Source organism: Pelophylax lessonae (genome assembly GCF_965119305.1).
Source record: "Pelophylax lessonae genome assembly, chromosome: 1".
NCBI classification, from domain to species: domain Eukaryota; kingdom Metazoa; phylum Chordata; class Amphibia; order Anura; family Ranidae; genus Pelophylax; species Pelophylax lessonae.
In genome coordinates, this window is record NC_138768.1 from 311,384,405 (window position 1) to 311,399,885 (window position 15,481).

Below are 15,481 nucleotides of genomic sequence, written 5' to 3' on the forward strand. Positions count from 1 at the left end.
TTTTTAGATTTTGCGCTATAAACAAAAGAAGAGCGACAATTCTGAAAAAAACGCCATATTTTTTACTTTCTGTTATAAAACATTCCCAATAAAAAAAATTTAAAAAATCTAATTTTTTTTTATCAGTTTAGGCCAATTTGTATTCTACTACATATTTTTGGTAAAAAAAATCCCTAAAAGCGTATTTTAATTGGTTTGCGCAAAAGTTATAGCGTTTACAAACTACGAGATAGATTTTTGGAATTTTTTTTTTATTTTTTTGTTTTTATTAGTAATGGCGGCGATCAGCGTTTTTTAGCGGGACTGCGACATTGCGGCGGACATATCAGGCCCCTAGCTGCCATTTTTTACACTTTTTGGGGACAGTGTCTAAATATTATGCACTGTTACTGTATAAATGACACTAGCAGGAAAGGGATTAACACTGGGGGGTGATCAAAGGGGTTAATGTGTAACTAAATATGCTTACTAACTGTGCGGGGGAAGAGTTCTGTGACAGGCACAGAGAGATCGAAGTTTCAGCTTAGCTGAAACTTCTGATCTCTCCCTGCCTGTCTGACAGAAGACTCGCCTGCTTTGTTTACATAAGCAGGTGGGTCTTCTGTCAGTTTATCTGATGATCGCGGGAGGCCAGGCTCCTTCCCGCTGTGTCTAAACGCCGAGACCTCATGCATGAAATCACGTAGTACTACGTGATTTTGCGCAGCCGAGCCGCCCTGCCGCAGTAATACTATGGTGGGCGGTCGGCAAGAGGTTAAATTCTTTTGGAATTACCACACTGGATGTGGATTTTAACCATGTCACTTATGATTTAGCGCTACACCTTTATCCTTTTCAGTAAAAACTTGGAGGTGCCAGTAAATTTTGGGTGCCGTGTCAGTAATTTTCAACCTGGTAGGTTGGTAACCCTACTAGGGAGCTATGTTGTAATATTATGTAGTGGGCTGCAGGCTCCTGCAATGTGCATGTAGCTATTGCAGCTGACATCTGCGACTCCAGAAAACCTAGTCCTGTGGGGATGCGCAGTGTTAATGATATGTTCCTTCCCAGGGGGGGGTATAGAAAGAGATGTAGGGGATTGCATCTCCTCCTCTCTATGTCCCCTCCTCATTCAGTAGTCTATGTGACGTGGCACACACACAAATATACACACAATCTGCTGAACTTCCTCATCTGCCTGCCTTCTCCTCTCCAACAAAGCAGAAACCTGACTCCACAGATGTGGCTGCCATTGCTGCTCTTCGGCCTCTTTCAGCCCTTGCTGGGCTATGAAATTGACTGGGAAAAGTTAGAAAAGATGGCACGGGGAAAGGTGGAGGTGAGTGCTGTCAAATGATATTGTGAGAGGGGCTCTGGGGCCTGCAGGCTGGCATTGTGCCTTCCAAACTCTTGCAGAGAAAGCTGTCTACAGGCTAGCATGGCTTAACCATTCACTCCCTGCAACATCTGTCAGTGAGAGTGTGTGATTTCTCTGATTGTCAGTAAATAATCCAGGGAGTGGATCTAACATATTTGTCTTTCCTTTCCAGACATGCGGTGGATGACAGCTCAACAGGCTGAAAGAGGTAAGATGGAAACATATTGTGGGTTTTGAACAGAATCAAATTTGTGCAATAAATCAGACTGAACTGAAATAGTGCTAGTTGTCTAGCTGCTGAGAATTTTATGACACCGATGACCCAGGGTTGGATGATGCCTCCAAGCTAATGCTAATGGATTTTGGATGTTCCAGCTGTTACGCTTGGAGGACATGTGGGCTGTCTGAGCTCTGTTGTGTTGTAGCAGTATGATGATGATGATGATGCATGCTATCAATGTGGTGGGTACATAAAACTAGTTAGACTAGTCAAACAGTGATGAAAAGGAATCATAAATCAGATTATAGATCTGTGCTTTTTAAAAGACTAATAGATGGACCTGGGAGAAAATGATGTTTATGGGACTCTGGACCTATTATGGGAGTGGAGTCAATTCAATCAACATAAGGCAGCAGTATTTTCATTACTAGGCATTTGCTAATTTTTTAAAGTTATATTTTCAATTTGCTAAATGCTTTTATTGTATTACTCAGTTTATTGCACCGCATGCATTTTATAATCATTTTAGTGGCACTTTTAAATCTCAGGGTCAGTTCACACCTCAGGCAGTCCAGTGCATTTTTTTCTGCATCAAAAACGCATGGATAAAAATAAATTAAATAATGCCGCGCAATATAAAAAGCTCCAAAAACATATATGTGTATATATATGTGCAAAATATAATTATAATATGATTATATAATTAAAAATATGATTATATTTTGCACATATATACAGATATATGTTTTTGGAGCACTTTATATTGTGCGGCATTTTTTAATTTATTTTGATCATATACACTTTAGAGAGAGTGCTGTGCTCCCTGCAATACCCATAGGAAAGTGCTAGACCTATTTAGCTCGCAGGAATATCAAATAAAAAACGTATGGATAGCAGGGAATATGGTTTTCAATGGCATAGTTTACACCAGTGCAGTCAGTTCCAGTGCGTTCCAGTTCCAGAAAAAAAAGTACAACTTGCTGCATTTTATTCTGCACTGGACTGTACTGGAACACGGTAAAACACCTTAAAAACGCACCAGAACGCACCTAAATGCACCAAAAACGCACTGGAACACACATTTAGGTTTAAGAAAAAGGAGGGTGGAAAAATGCACTGGACTGCATCAAATCCGCACCAAAAACCCACTGGAATGCATCCAAAAACGCACATGCAGAAAAGCAACCAGAACGCATCCAGACTGCGTTTCTGTGGTGTGAACTGGCCCCAAGTCAATTCATAAAAGTTATCACGTGATTGATATCTTGAATGCAATGTTGTTTTTACTAAAGGCAAATAGGCTGGTCACTTTGCAAGGGAATTTGCAATTGTAAAGGGAATGCTCACTTAGCTTAGAGAACGAGGTGAAGCGCTGCTGACTTCCATCAGCCAAACACATAAAGCAAAATCACCGGGGGTTATTTACTAAAACCTGGGAGTACAAAATCTGGTGCAACTGTGCATGAGAGCCAATCAGCTTTTAACTTAAGATTGTTCGACAAAAAAAAAAAAAAACCTGTAAGCTGATTGGTTGCACCAGATTTCGTACTCTCCAGTTATAGTAAATCAACCCCATTGATTTACTATATTCTTAGCAACATAAATTTTTTTTTTTTACATTCACTAAACTAAAGGAAAATTCCCTTTCAAAGTGCAATCTCCCTTGCCAAGTGAACAGCCTATTTGCTTTAGTAAATCAACACCAATCCCAAGCGTCTAAAGCTGGCCATGCCTTGGTAAGATTTTGCTTAGTGTGTGGCCATCCCCACTTGAAAGAAAATTACTGTTTGATCGACTTCTGTCAGGGATATTTTGGAAAAATTTTCTTGATCAGCCAATGCAGCAGTGTCCCAGTGAGGGGGATTCCTCCATCTACCGTGCTTGCATGAATGGAAGAATCGGTTAGTTAGACTGCCATCACACAGACGTTTAGCCACGGTGCAAATTTAGGTGGCACTGGCAGGAATCTACTGATTCTGCTGCTGAGTTTGACAGGCAGCCGCCACAATTTGTGGCTGATCTCACAGCCAATGATTACCTGTGGTGATCACAGCTGGACGCACTTTGTGTGGTTCGGCGGCTGCAGCTAGTCGCTCACAGCTGTCAAAACCCAGCAGCAGGAATCAGTAGATTCCTGCTGCTGGGATTTGCAACGTGGCTAAACACCCATGCAAATGCAGCCTAACAGTGTGTTGCCAGCCTAAGTGACTTTGTGTGGTTCGGCGGCTGCAGCTTGTCGCTCACAGCTGTCAAACCCAGCAGCTGGACACACTTTGTGTGGTTCGGCGGCTGCAGCTAGTCGCTCACAGCTGGCAAACCCAGCAGCAGGAATCAGTCGATTCCTGCTGCTGGGATTTGCAATGTGGCTAAACGCCCATGCAAATGCAGCCTAACAGTGTGTTGCCAGCCTAAGTGACTTTGTGTGGTTCGGCGGCTGCAGCTAGTCGCTCACAGCTGTCAAACCCAGCAGCTGGACGCACTTTGTGTGGTTCGGCGGCTGCAGCTTGTCGCTCACAGCTGTCAGACCCAGCAGCAGGAATCAGTAGATTCCTGCGGCTGGGATTTGCAACGTGGCTAAACGCCCATGCAAATGCAGCCTAACAGTGTGTTGCCAGCCTAAGTGATTCTAATTCCAAATTAGTTGGAGGTAGGATGAACAAGAGCTGCTTATGGTGGGAGAAAAATAACACTAGAAAAATAATGATTCATGAGAATAAAAGCTTACATTGTTAAATAATTATTTTATGTGAAAGAGTAACAATTGCACATTTATGTTTAATTTAAGTATGTAAATCAATTTGATAAGACAACAATTATGAGATTAAATAACAAACACGATTAAAAACAATTTAATACAGCAAGGAAACAGGTTTCTGACAATCTGTGTTGACTAATGCGGGAAGCTGTTTCTAAAGCTACAAAATGAAATCTAATGGGTTGCACTGATAACATAGATGGTTTGTTTTTCCGACACATACATGATACCTTTCCTGTTTGGCCATGAAGGCTACGAAGGAAGGTGAATGTGTCCTTATACACATCTGTAGATGCATGTTGATCTGTTGTTTTGACTAAAGTTGATTGCTTTTAACCATTTAGTAAAGACGTATTTTATATTGCGCATGAATTTTAAATATAAATTTATATTAATATATTTTTTTAATATAATTTAATATAATAAAAATATAAAACAATATACAATATTAAGATATAAAATAATTTTATAATATATATTATTATTATAAAATTAATTCAGAAATCATGTATGGTTCTAGAAGTGCTTTGCAGCATTCAGGGCTTGTGAAAGTGAGCATTATCTCTGAACACTGCGTTTGCATTTAAATTTTGCACTATTCAGACACATGAAATGAAGAAATTATCGGCCGCACACCACCAGCTGCTAGGAAGATGAATCTTTTATTAACATACGTCAAGGGTACACAGGATATGGAGATAGACGCGTTTTACACTTTCAAAGTGCTTGTTCACTAACAGGTGAAAGTGTGAAACGCGTCTATCTCTGTATACTGCCTACCTTTGACGTATGTTAATAAAGGATTCATCTTCCTAGCAGCTGGTGGTGTGCGGCCGATTTCTTTGTTGCAACGATGGCGAGCCGGGGTCAGCACCCACAGCACCGGGATTGCTCACCTGAGCGATGGTTTTCTCCTCTATTTAGACACATGGACTGCTCCAAATTCAGTACATGGGTCTGTGTTTAATGGTTTTTATTGAAGGTTGAAGCATAAATACATACATCAGTGAACTATTGCATTTGTGAATCTACTGCACAGAAGAGTATAAGGGTGGCCATACATTATACAGATAGCAAGGTTCCATGCTATCCAAGGCTGGCCATACATTATACAATTTTCTTGTTCAATTTCCTTTAGATTTATCTTCAACTATGTAGCGCAAGGCCCTATCGGATTGCATACAATTTGAAAGTGTTTAGGTATTTTTAATGGTTTTGATAAATCTAAAGTAAAATTGTACAAGAGAATTGTATAACGTATGGCAAGCCTTAGATAGTGTGGAACCTTTTTGACAGAAACAGCTACTATAACTAGGTTGCAATGTTTAGTCAAGCAGTAGATATAAGCGCTTAAATCCTAAACTGTTCAAATTCATCTGGTTGGGAGCAGTTAAAACTGCCCATACGCTTGCAGATTTTCGAGCGAACATACGACCATACATTCAGTGACCCGACGAATGTCGTTCGAAGGTACTTTGTTTGCTTTTAACATTCAATTTTAGAATAATTGGGCCTTCCTGAATGAAAACCACATTCACTGTTCGAATTGTGTTCATTCAAGAAAATGTTTCCAACCTACTCCTTTAAATTTTCTTGTCTGGTCTATATTTGTATGTGATTGGGAAACTTTCGAAGCAGCAAGCAGGGATGTCAGTTGGACTTTGCAATACAAAGAAGATTAAATGCAAATTTGGAATGGTTGTCCACACTCCCAATCACAGTAAATCACAGTAAATATATATCTACATACAGAAAAACAAAGCCCGTCTACTCTAGCCCTTAATATATGGTAAACATACGGTAGCTCAGTATACATAACGGTGGACTATATAATAAGGAAGATTTAGTTATGCTGAGTATATGTGATTCTCTGACTTTTTATAGTTACATTATTTAATGTGATGAAACAGCAAACAATGTACAGTTTATAAAATTAAATATTTCTCTTAGCTATGTTTTCACCCCAATGCACTCCAGTTTCCAGTATTAGAAATAGGTAATAGGGGAAGAGAAAATGTAAAAATTGAATGTTTTTCATTTTTCTAATTAATATATTTGGTTAAAAAAATGTATTAGATAAATACATAGAGTTTAAGCACCACACTATAATATTCTGGCACAGATATAGGTTTTTGTTAAAAAAAAATATATATATTTATCAGAAGGCAAAGTGTTTTAAGAGCCAGGATTCACCCTTCCCCAGGGCAGAATTTTAATATAACAGATACAAAATATTGTAATAATAATAATACTAAATTTACAAATAAAAAAATCACTAAAACCCGTGAGGGCATTTTAAAAATTTGGAAGAATGTGGATAGAATAATGCTAGACTGTTATTTATAAGAACATTTGGTAATATTGTGATTATCATCATCATTACTAATGAAATATTTTTAGAATACCGGTAATTATATTACTATTATTATTATTATGATTATTATACAGGATTTATATAGCGCCAACAGTTTGCGCAGCACTTAACATTATGAGGGAAGACAATACAGTTAAAATACAATTCAATACAGGAGGAATCAGAGGGCCCTGCTCGTTACAATCTAGAAGGGAATATTAGTATCAGCAGTAGGAATGAAATAATATTGGTGAGGATGATGTTGGATAAAAAAGTGTACAATTATAACATAAAATATATGGAGTAAAATAAAGGCAAAAATATTGATACAATGCATAGTATATGAAATAAATCATACATAAAAAAAACACAAATACAATAAGCATATGAACGTATAGAATAATAGGAAAAATAAAAATACAATACTAAGGTAATTCATATTATATAACTTATAGGTAGTGCAGTGCTTTGTAGTGACTAATTACCCCCATATATGATCTATGCATCAAATCTCAAGATCACAAATGGGGGGAGTTAGTTGTTAAAAAATACTGTACTACCTATATGTTATTTGTTTGCTCATTTGTGTTCAACTTTCATTGCTGGCCGTTGTGCTGCTCATTTAGATGATAATAATTTGATAATGATTTTATGTATAGAGTCATAACACCTTACAGCTGCACTAAAAGTAAAAATGTAACAAGAATATAGCCACAAGCACATAAATTGGTTACAACAACTAATATACAAAAGTGCTGTACATTTGCAATATAGTGCAGCGGTGTGAAATCTTTAGCAAATGTCCATATATTCATACACCATGGTCCATGGACACTTGTTGAAGATTTCACACCGTTCACATTTGGCACTTTATTGGACTTTTTTTCACTTTCACTGGACTTTATTTATTAATATAATTTAATTCACTAGTTTTCTTTGTCCACCAAACACTAAATGGCTCCTGCATTAACCCCCTGTTACAGAGCAGTTAAAACAAGCTTGTTATATGGCCAGACTTCCGCTATAGAGCTGCCCACAAGTTCCACTTCATGTCAACAGTGTATGATAAGTAAAAGAAAAAGCAGGGGAACCGCATTAAAAACAGCTTATACCTGAATTGTGGCTGGTCCCAATAGATGGGCGGGCCACTTACAGGTTCACAGAGTGTGATGGCGACAAAAACTTATACTCCACCCTACACATTTCGCTACAAAAAGCATCTACCGGGGGACATGGACATCATGTTCTTTCATCATGCTTTATATAGTAGAGGAGCACCCAGGAAACAAAGAAGCTGGAAGGGAGTCACTCTCCACAACCAAGCCTCGATCTGAATCAAAACCACTATCATTGACGGAAGCCAGAAGTTGTAAGCAGAACAAGTATCCATAGCCAAACTGCTTACAACTTCCAGCTTTCAGCCAATGACTGCGTTTTTTTATTTAGATCAAGGCTTGGTTGTGAAGAGTGACTTCCTTCCATCTTCCTTTTAATATCTTTTCTTACCATTAGAGGGTGCGTGATTTATTAGAGGTGTGTATATGAAATGTTCCTTATTTTTGGCTATACAGGAAGTTATTTGCTGTGTCCCATAGTGAGGCTTGGCTATGGACAGGCCCAGATTGGCCATAGGGCACACTGGGCTGCCATGGCCAGATCTAGGTGGGTGCAGGGTGGGGTGCACCCCCTCCCCCAAATTTCCATTGTGCCTCCCCAGGCCGGTCCCCCCATTGACACTATACCTGGCTGGATGGGGTCCTTCCCCCATTCAGGACCAAAACACCAGTGAGCAGCCTGATACTCTAAACTGTGTTCAGTAAAGTCCAGTAAGTACACATTTTGGTTAACAGCCCCATACACACATTTCCTGCTGCCAGGACATAAGCAGTCCTTGGAGGAGGTTGGGTGCAGGTAATTAAACTGTGTACATTCCCGATCTAGCAATTCTGTGTGTGTATGTAGGGTGGAAATTATAGGTGGGGGCATAACAATAATTTGTGCTTGGGATAGGAGGTGGAGGGGACTGGTGGCTATTCGTGCCAGGAAGGGTAGTTTACGGGGGATATTTGCCAAGAGGGGGGAAGGATATGTATTAGGAGAAGGATTAGGGGGGGGGGTATGTGCTAAGAGGGGGGATTGGGGGATTATCATGTTCTGTGAACCTGGAAATGGCCTGCCCCTCTATTGAGACCAGCCCTGATTCACGTATATGTGCTCTTTTTACTGCTTTGTTAACTATGTTACTCAGTTTACGTAAATGAAAAGCAAACATTATCAGTTTTACACTATGTGGTTCTCATGGTTTTTCTTTTAAATTAATGATAAACTGTTGAACAGGAGGGTAATCCATGAGTCGTGACCTGAAGTGGAGCTTGTGGGTGGCTCCGTGGTGGAAGCCTGGCCATATAACAAGCTTGTTTTGACTGCTCTTTAATAGGGGGTCAAAGCATTCTGGTAAGCAGGATCCATTCACTGTTTGGTGGAGGTACACATTGGTGTATGAATATATGAACACTTACTGAAGATTTCACATCGTTCACATTTGCAACTTTTTTCACTTTCACTGGACTTTTTTTGTTGACATAATTGAATTCACTAGTTTTCTTTGGCATTTATAATTTGCACTGCATTTTGTATACTATTGATTTTATGTACCAAAAAGTAATCATTTTGGTAGTACTGAAAATAATGTTAAAATCTAGTAAATGAAAATAGTACTATAAAATAGCATGATTTAATATGAACTGTCAATGTTATTAGAGGAGCAGGTGTTAAAAAAACTAACATATTAGACTAAATATCCTCAATAGAAACAATGTATGAGATGGTCTGAAGGAAAAAAAAAAAAAGAATATAAAGTTAAGAAGAACATTCTCAGGAATTCTATGAAACGTGTGCCTGAATAAAGATTTCCTTGTCAGATGTCTCCTAACATATGGTACATATTTCCAAGGATTGTGCATTGTCACACCTTATGGAATTTTAAATGAAAACATCTCAGTGTTAGACCTGACATACCTAGCATAGGTATATTTTACAGTACCATATGAGCAGTAATGATGGTATAGAATGAACAGCTGTATCTTTAGTAGACCCTGGGAGACCTCTAATGTCTTCTTGGCCTCACTAGACTAAAAGTCAATGTCATTGTCCGATTATTTCGATTGCTGCAAAATTATTTTGAATTCATGACTCAATGTATTGAAGCCAGAGACAGCCAGGCAACTAGGATTTTTAGAAGCAGGCCATCGACGACAGCCACTTTATTTATTTCAAGTCAGTGTACTTTAAAGTGAGCTTGTGCTTTGCCCACCAAAAATGTAGAAGTAAATCTTCTAAATGGGCATCGTTTTAGATAGAGCAGGGAAGATTTAGAGGCTCTGTCAGGTTTTCATTGCCCTCTGGTTCTTTATTAGGAGATATCCACTTATTTCATGTTGGGACACTAATTGCGCTTTTCCACTGCATGGAACCGAACGGTTCGGTCGCTTTTGCAATTTTCCACTGCATGGTACCGCATGGTACGGTGTTGGAATGGTTCGGTACGGTACGGCGACGCTTTTCCACTACATGGAACCGAACGGTACGGCTCGCTTAAACAGTACCACCTTGGTTGTGGTTCCAAGAGGGCGGTACCATATCCCACAATCCTTTGCATGCAGCCTTGACTGTCTGTCACTGCTAGCCACTATTTGGTCAGAGAATCGTTGTTATCCCACCCACTTACTACTTTAGTGGAAAAGCAAACCGTACCAAACCGTTCCAACACCGTACCATGCGGTACCATGCAGTGGAAAACCAAACCGAGCCAAGCAGGGCCGAGTGGAGCCGAGCCGGTACTTGCAGTGGAAAAGTGCCATAAGCAATGGGAAAGCTCATGGACATATACTTAAGAAAAAATCATTTTAATAGAGAGGAGAAGGGTTAGAACTTTTGACAATGTTTAATTACCAACTGAACCTTTGTGTTCTAAAGTTGACCACACCTAGCATTTTATGTATCAGTGTCACAGGGAAAGGAAGTGAGGGAAAAACTCGCAGATGTAGTCACAGGCAGATGTTTCAAATCTTTCCGATTCTATCTAAAAGGAAACTAAAATAAAAAAAAAATTAAAAAAAATAAATTGCTGTACTTAAGTTTTAAGCCTATTTTTCTTTTATTGGATGTGTAACCACTCATTTAATGCCTGTATTTTTTAAATGTTCTCAAGTTTTCAAGTTTCATGTTTGGCCAGCATTTTACTCTCATGTAAAAGTGACCATACACAATAATGATGATTGAATCATGATTGAAGTAATACATCAGTGCCTTTAACTGTTACATTTTTGCCTGGCATAACCATCCACTGCCCAGGGCTGAGGTCCATCCAGGGTAATATAAATGATATGTTATCAATACCTAAGGATTTTCCAGCCCGTAAGATGACACTCGTTTTCTGTGATTACTTTGCATACCTGGTCTAATTATTGTCTCAGAACTGTTCACATCGTGCAACATGTAATTTGTAGCTTATCTTCCATATGTTTGGAGATATCTGATAGAGAAACCAGTAGGGATCAAGAGACCCACGAGGATTGAGAAAAACATGCTCTGGTGAACCTATAATTGTATGTAATACACAAAGGATATCTAAAATGGTTCACATATGTCAGAGAGAGAGACTCTAGTGACTATGAACCATATGGAAGCGGTTTCTTCTGCTTTTAGATTATTAATTCTATGCAAAAGGGCTGGGGATATTTTGAAGATTGGTAGGTGCTAACATTGCACCCAGCCAAAATGCTTTCTGCTGCCAGTGGAAATATTATTTCTTGGCGTTTATACTGCCAGGCATACACTCATATTAGTAGGATTCTATCATTATAATCCATTAGAAGAAATAAAAGCTTCTTACTCAGGTACATGTCCTGGAAACGATTTCTCCTGCTTGCAAAATGCAATATATTTTATGTCAGGCACTATAAAATATTCATAGCAGACAGCTGCAAGATACAAAACTTAAAAAAAAAGATATCATTGAATATATTCAGCAAAATACCCATGTGTACATATACAATATGTTAAAAGATCATAGATCCTTATTTAACTCCCTTTTGTATTGCATAAAGAATATCAGTGAAAGGAAAAAGAGTGTGTAAACCATGCTTATGTACGTGTTCCTCAACTCCTGGCTGTAAGTCCCAGTGATATACAGGGCTGGCATCTTTGGCCATCTTCTGTACCTTTTCTGAACTAACTGCCAGACCCATACAAGCCTATGGGAATTTTCAAAACCTAAGGCAGCATAATGTCAAAATCACAGCTCTGCTTTGGTGCATTCTTTCTTAAACCTAAAGCAGTTGAAATAGTTTTTTTTTTAAAAAAAAAAAAAGCATACATATCGCAATGCATGTTTTTAAATACTTTGTTTAAAATTTCAATAATCCACAGTTCATAATTTTGCTATGCCTGTTTGACACAGCATGTATTTGTAATTTTTTTTTTACTGGAGAACTGTATAATTGCATTTTTTTCTGGGAGCATAGCACAACTTGAACTACTTCTTAGTGAGCTTGCTCAGTTTTATAACCAACATCTTTTTATTCATCTGAATTTTATTGTGAATCCCATTTTCAAGCTGCCAAGTCTGTTGCAAAGAATCTTTGTTGTAAATTGGGATCTTTGTCTCAGCCTGTGTAAATTCTATCTATGCATTCCGCTGAGTAAGGAAAGCCATACACGCTTAGTTTTTTACTTTTTCAGCTAGAAAATCGCTTGATTTCTCCATTCAATGCTAAACAGTGTAGATAGCTGTGACACCCACCAGTCTGATACAGTCCCTATTACAGTTTTCCACCCGACCCTTCCATTTATCAGTCGGCTTTAAATAAACCAGGTAGTGCCAGCAGGGCTACCCAATGCTTAACTTTCAGCCAATTCAGCAGGGATTGGTCAAAATTCGAGACTTGTATAACCAACTTAAATGCAGCAGAGCTTCAATTAGTAACAAGGTGCGTCAATGTTAAGTTACACAACATAGACTACGGGGGATATTTATAGAACAGTGAATGTGACATTCATCACACATTCACTAGTGGTGAATTATTCATTATATATTAAACCACATGCGCCAGGAAGATAATATACTTTCAGTGATTGATTGGTAAATGTCACAGTCACGGCTTTCTAAATTTAACCCCAGAATTACACTATATATATATATTTGTGTTTAATCCAAAATATAAGGCACCATTCACAGGGCTTTAAAAGTGTAATAAGATAAAGTCAAAAGCTCATCTTCCTTGTCAAAAACTGGAAATAAACCTGATCACGTAGGTTGTCCACTTTTCAAGCCCTGTGAGTTATTTCTGTCATATATGTGTGCAGTGCCAACTATCACTAGAGCTAGACAGACAGATAGATTTGGTGCCCTTGTTAGGTTACCGTATATACTCGAGTATAAGCCGACCCGAGTATAAGCCGAGACCCCTACTTTTACCACAAAAAGATGGGAAAAATCATTGACTCGAGTATAAGCCTAGGGTGAGAATGCAGGGCGGCGGGCATGGTGCAGGAGAATGCAGGGTGACTGGCATGGTGCAGGAGAATGCAGGGTACTGGCATGGTGCAGGAGAATGCAGGGTACTGGCATGGTGCAGGAGATTGCAGGGTACTGGCATGGTGCAGGAGAATGCAGGGTACTGGCATGGTGCAGGAGATTGCAGGGTACTGGCATGGTGCAGGAGAATGCAGGGTACTGGCATGGTGCAGGAGAATGCAGGGTACTGGCATGGTGCAGGAGATTGCAGGGTACTGGCATGGTGCAGGAGATTGCAGGGTACTGGCATGGTGCAGGAGAATGCAGGGTACTGGCATGGTGCAGGAGATTGCAGGGTACTGGCATGGTGCAGGAGATTGCAGGGTACTGGCATGGTGCAGGAGATTGCAGGGTACTGGCATGGTACTAGAGGATCCGGGGTTGTGGGCATACTACAGGAGATGCAGTGCTGTGGGCATGGTACATGTGGACCATGCCCGCAGCACTGCATCCCTCGTAGTGTGCCCGCAGCCCATGGCAGGTAGTGAAGCTGTTTCACTTACCTGTTCCAGAGGCGCCTTCATTTTAAAAATGGCGCCGCCCGGGGCCGACACGTCATTGCGCACGCGCCGCCGCCGCTCGTATACTTTCGGCTATTCCCGGCCTCTCCCGAGCGGCGCCGGGAATAGCCGAAATTACACGAGCGGCGGCGGCGCGTGCGCGGTAACATGTATGCGACGGGCGGCGCCATTTGTAAACCTTAAACCCGTCGGAGAGGACATTTTTTTCCTTGACTTGAGTATAAGCCGAGGGGGACGTTTTCAGCACAAAAAAATGTGCTGAAAAACTCGGCTTATACTCGAGTATATACGGTATATGAGGTGAAAGCGCCCACAGATCATTCATTCCATATTAAAACACATGCACCAGGAAGATACACCTGCAGTGAAGGTTTAGTGTATCTCAGTTAAACTGCTTTTTAAAGCGGAGTTCCGGGCACAAAAAAGATTTTTTTTTTTTGTGCCCCTCCGCTAGGTATGCCGCACCTGAAAAGGAATTGGATAGTTATTTTTTTTTTTTTTTGTTTACTCACCTTTTTATTGACGATCGTAAATACTCACCTATGACAGCTTCCTCCTCCAGCGCCGCGGCTCACCCCGTCACTTCCTGCCTCGCGATGATTCCTGGGAGCTAAACGTCATAGCTCCCAGGAATCAATGCGCCGCACCGGCCCCACTCGTCATTTCCGGGCGACGCCGCATTCCCCTGCTAAACAGCTTCTGGGCATGCCCAGAAGCTGTTTAGGAATGCGGCGCCGCGCCGGAAGTGACGAGAGGGGCCGGTGCAGTGCATTCTGGGACACGAAGACGCGGAAGAAGACAGAGAAGAGGACCGCGCCGGCTTCAGCTGCCCACAACCGAGATGGAAACGCTGTGGAAGAAAATTTCTAAGTAAGTATTTCTTCTAAAAGGTAAGTGCGAACCGGGACAGATCAGAGGCTAGCCATTGTGAAATGTGCTAGCCCTGACTGTCCCGGGGGTATGTTCAACAAAAAAACGTTTCTCTGCCCGCAACTCCGCTTTAATGTTAAAGAAAATGCTAACTATCTATTCCTACAAATGCTCCCTCCCCTCTTCCTACACATACTGTATAAAAAAAAAAGACCCGCGTACTTACCTATTTCTACTCTGCCCTGGTTCGGACATGTAATCTTGCAGCATGTTTTTTTTTATACAAAGTATGCAGTGAGTATATGTATAGACTGATATATATATGTATACATACACACACACATATATATATATATATATATACATACACATATATATATATATATATATATATATATATATATATATATATACATACACATATATATATATATATATATATATATACATACATATATATATATACATACACATATATATACATATATATATATACATACATATATATATATACATACACATATATATACATACATATATATATATATATATATATATATACATACACATATATATATATATATATATATATATATATATATACATACATATATATTATGTTCATAAAAATATGAACAAGTACAGAAGAAGTTCCCCTCCACAAATTTTTAACATTCAACAATAACATAGGAGTAAGGCCCCTTTCACATGGGCGGTGCGCCCGGCGGACTCCGTTTTGCTCAGCAGGGATCGATCCGCCGATCCCCGCTGAGCAGGCGGATAACAGCTCCGTCTTCGCTTACTATGCAGAGAGACGGAGCTGTCAGA

General features: G+C 39.7%; 1 pseudogene across 1 annotated transcript in view; it reads left to right on the top strand.

Annotated features, from left to right (window-relative positions):
• The first annotated feature begins 1,117 nt into the window (after positions 1–1,117).
• The window catches only part of LOC309564913 (selenoprotein M-like), a 36,664-nt pseudogene continuing 22,300 nt past the window's right edge, over positions 1,118–15,481 (top strand). Inside the window, exons 1-2 of the transcript XR_014226140.1 lie at positions 1,118–1,318; positions 1,530–1,565. The product of XR_014226140.1 is annotated as a selenoprotein M-like (transcript). The remainder of the gene's footprint in view (positions 1,319–1,529; positions 1,566–15,481) is intronic.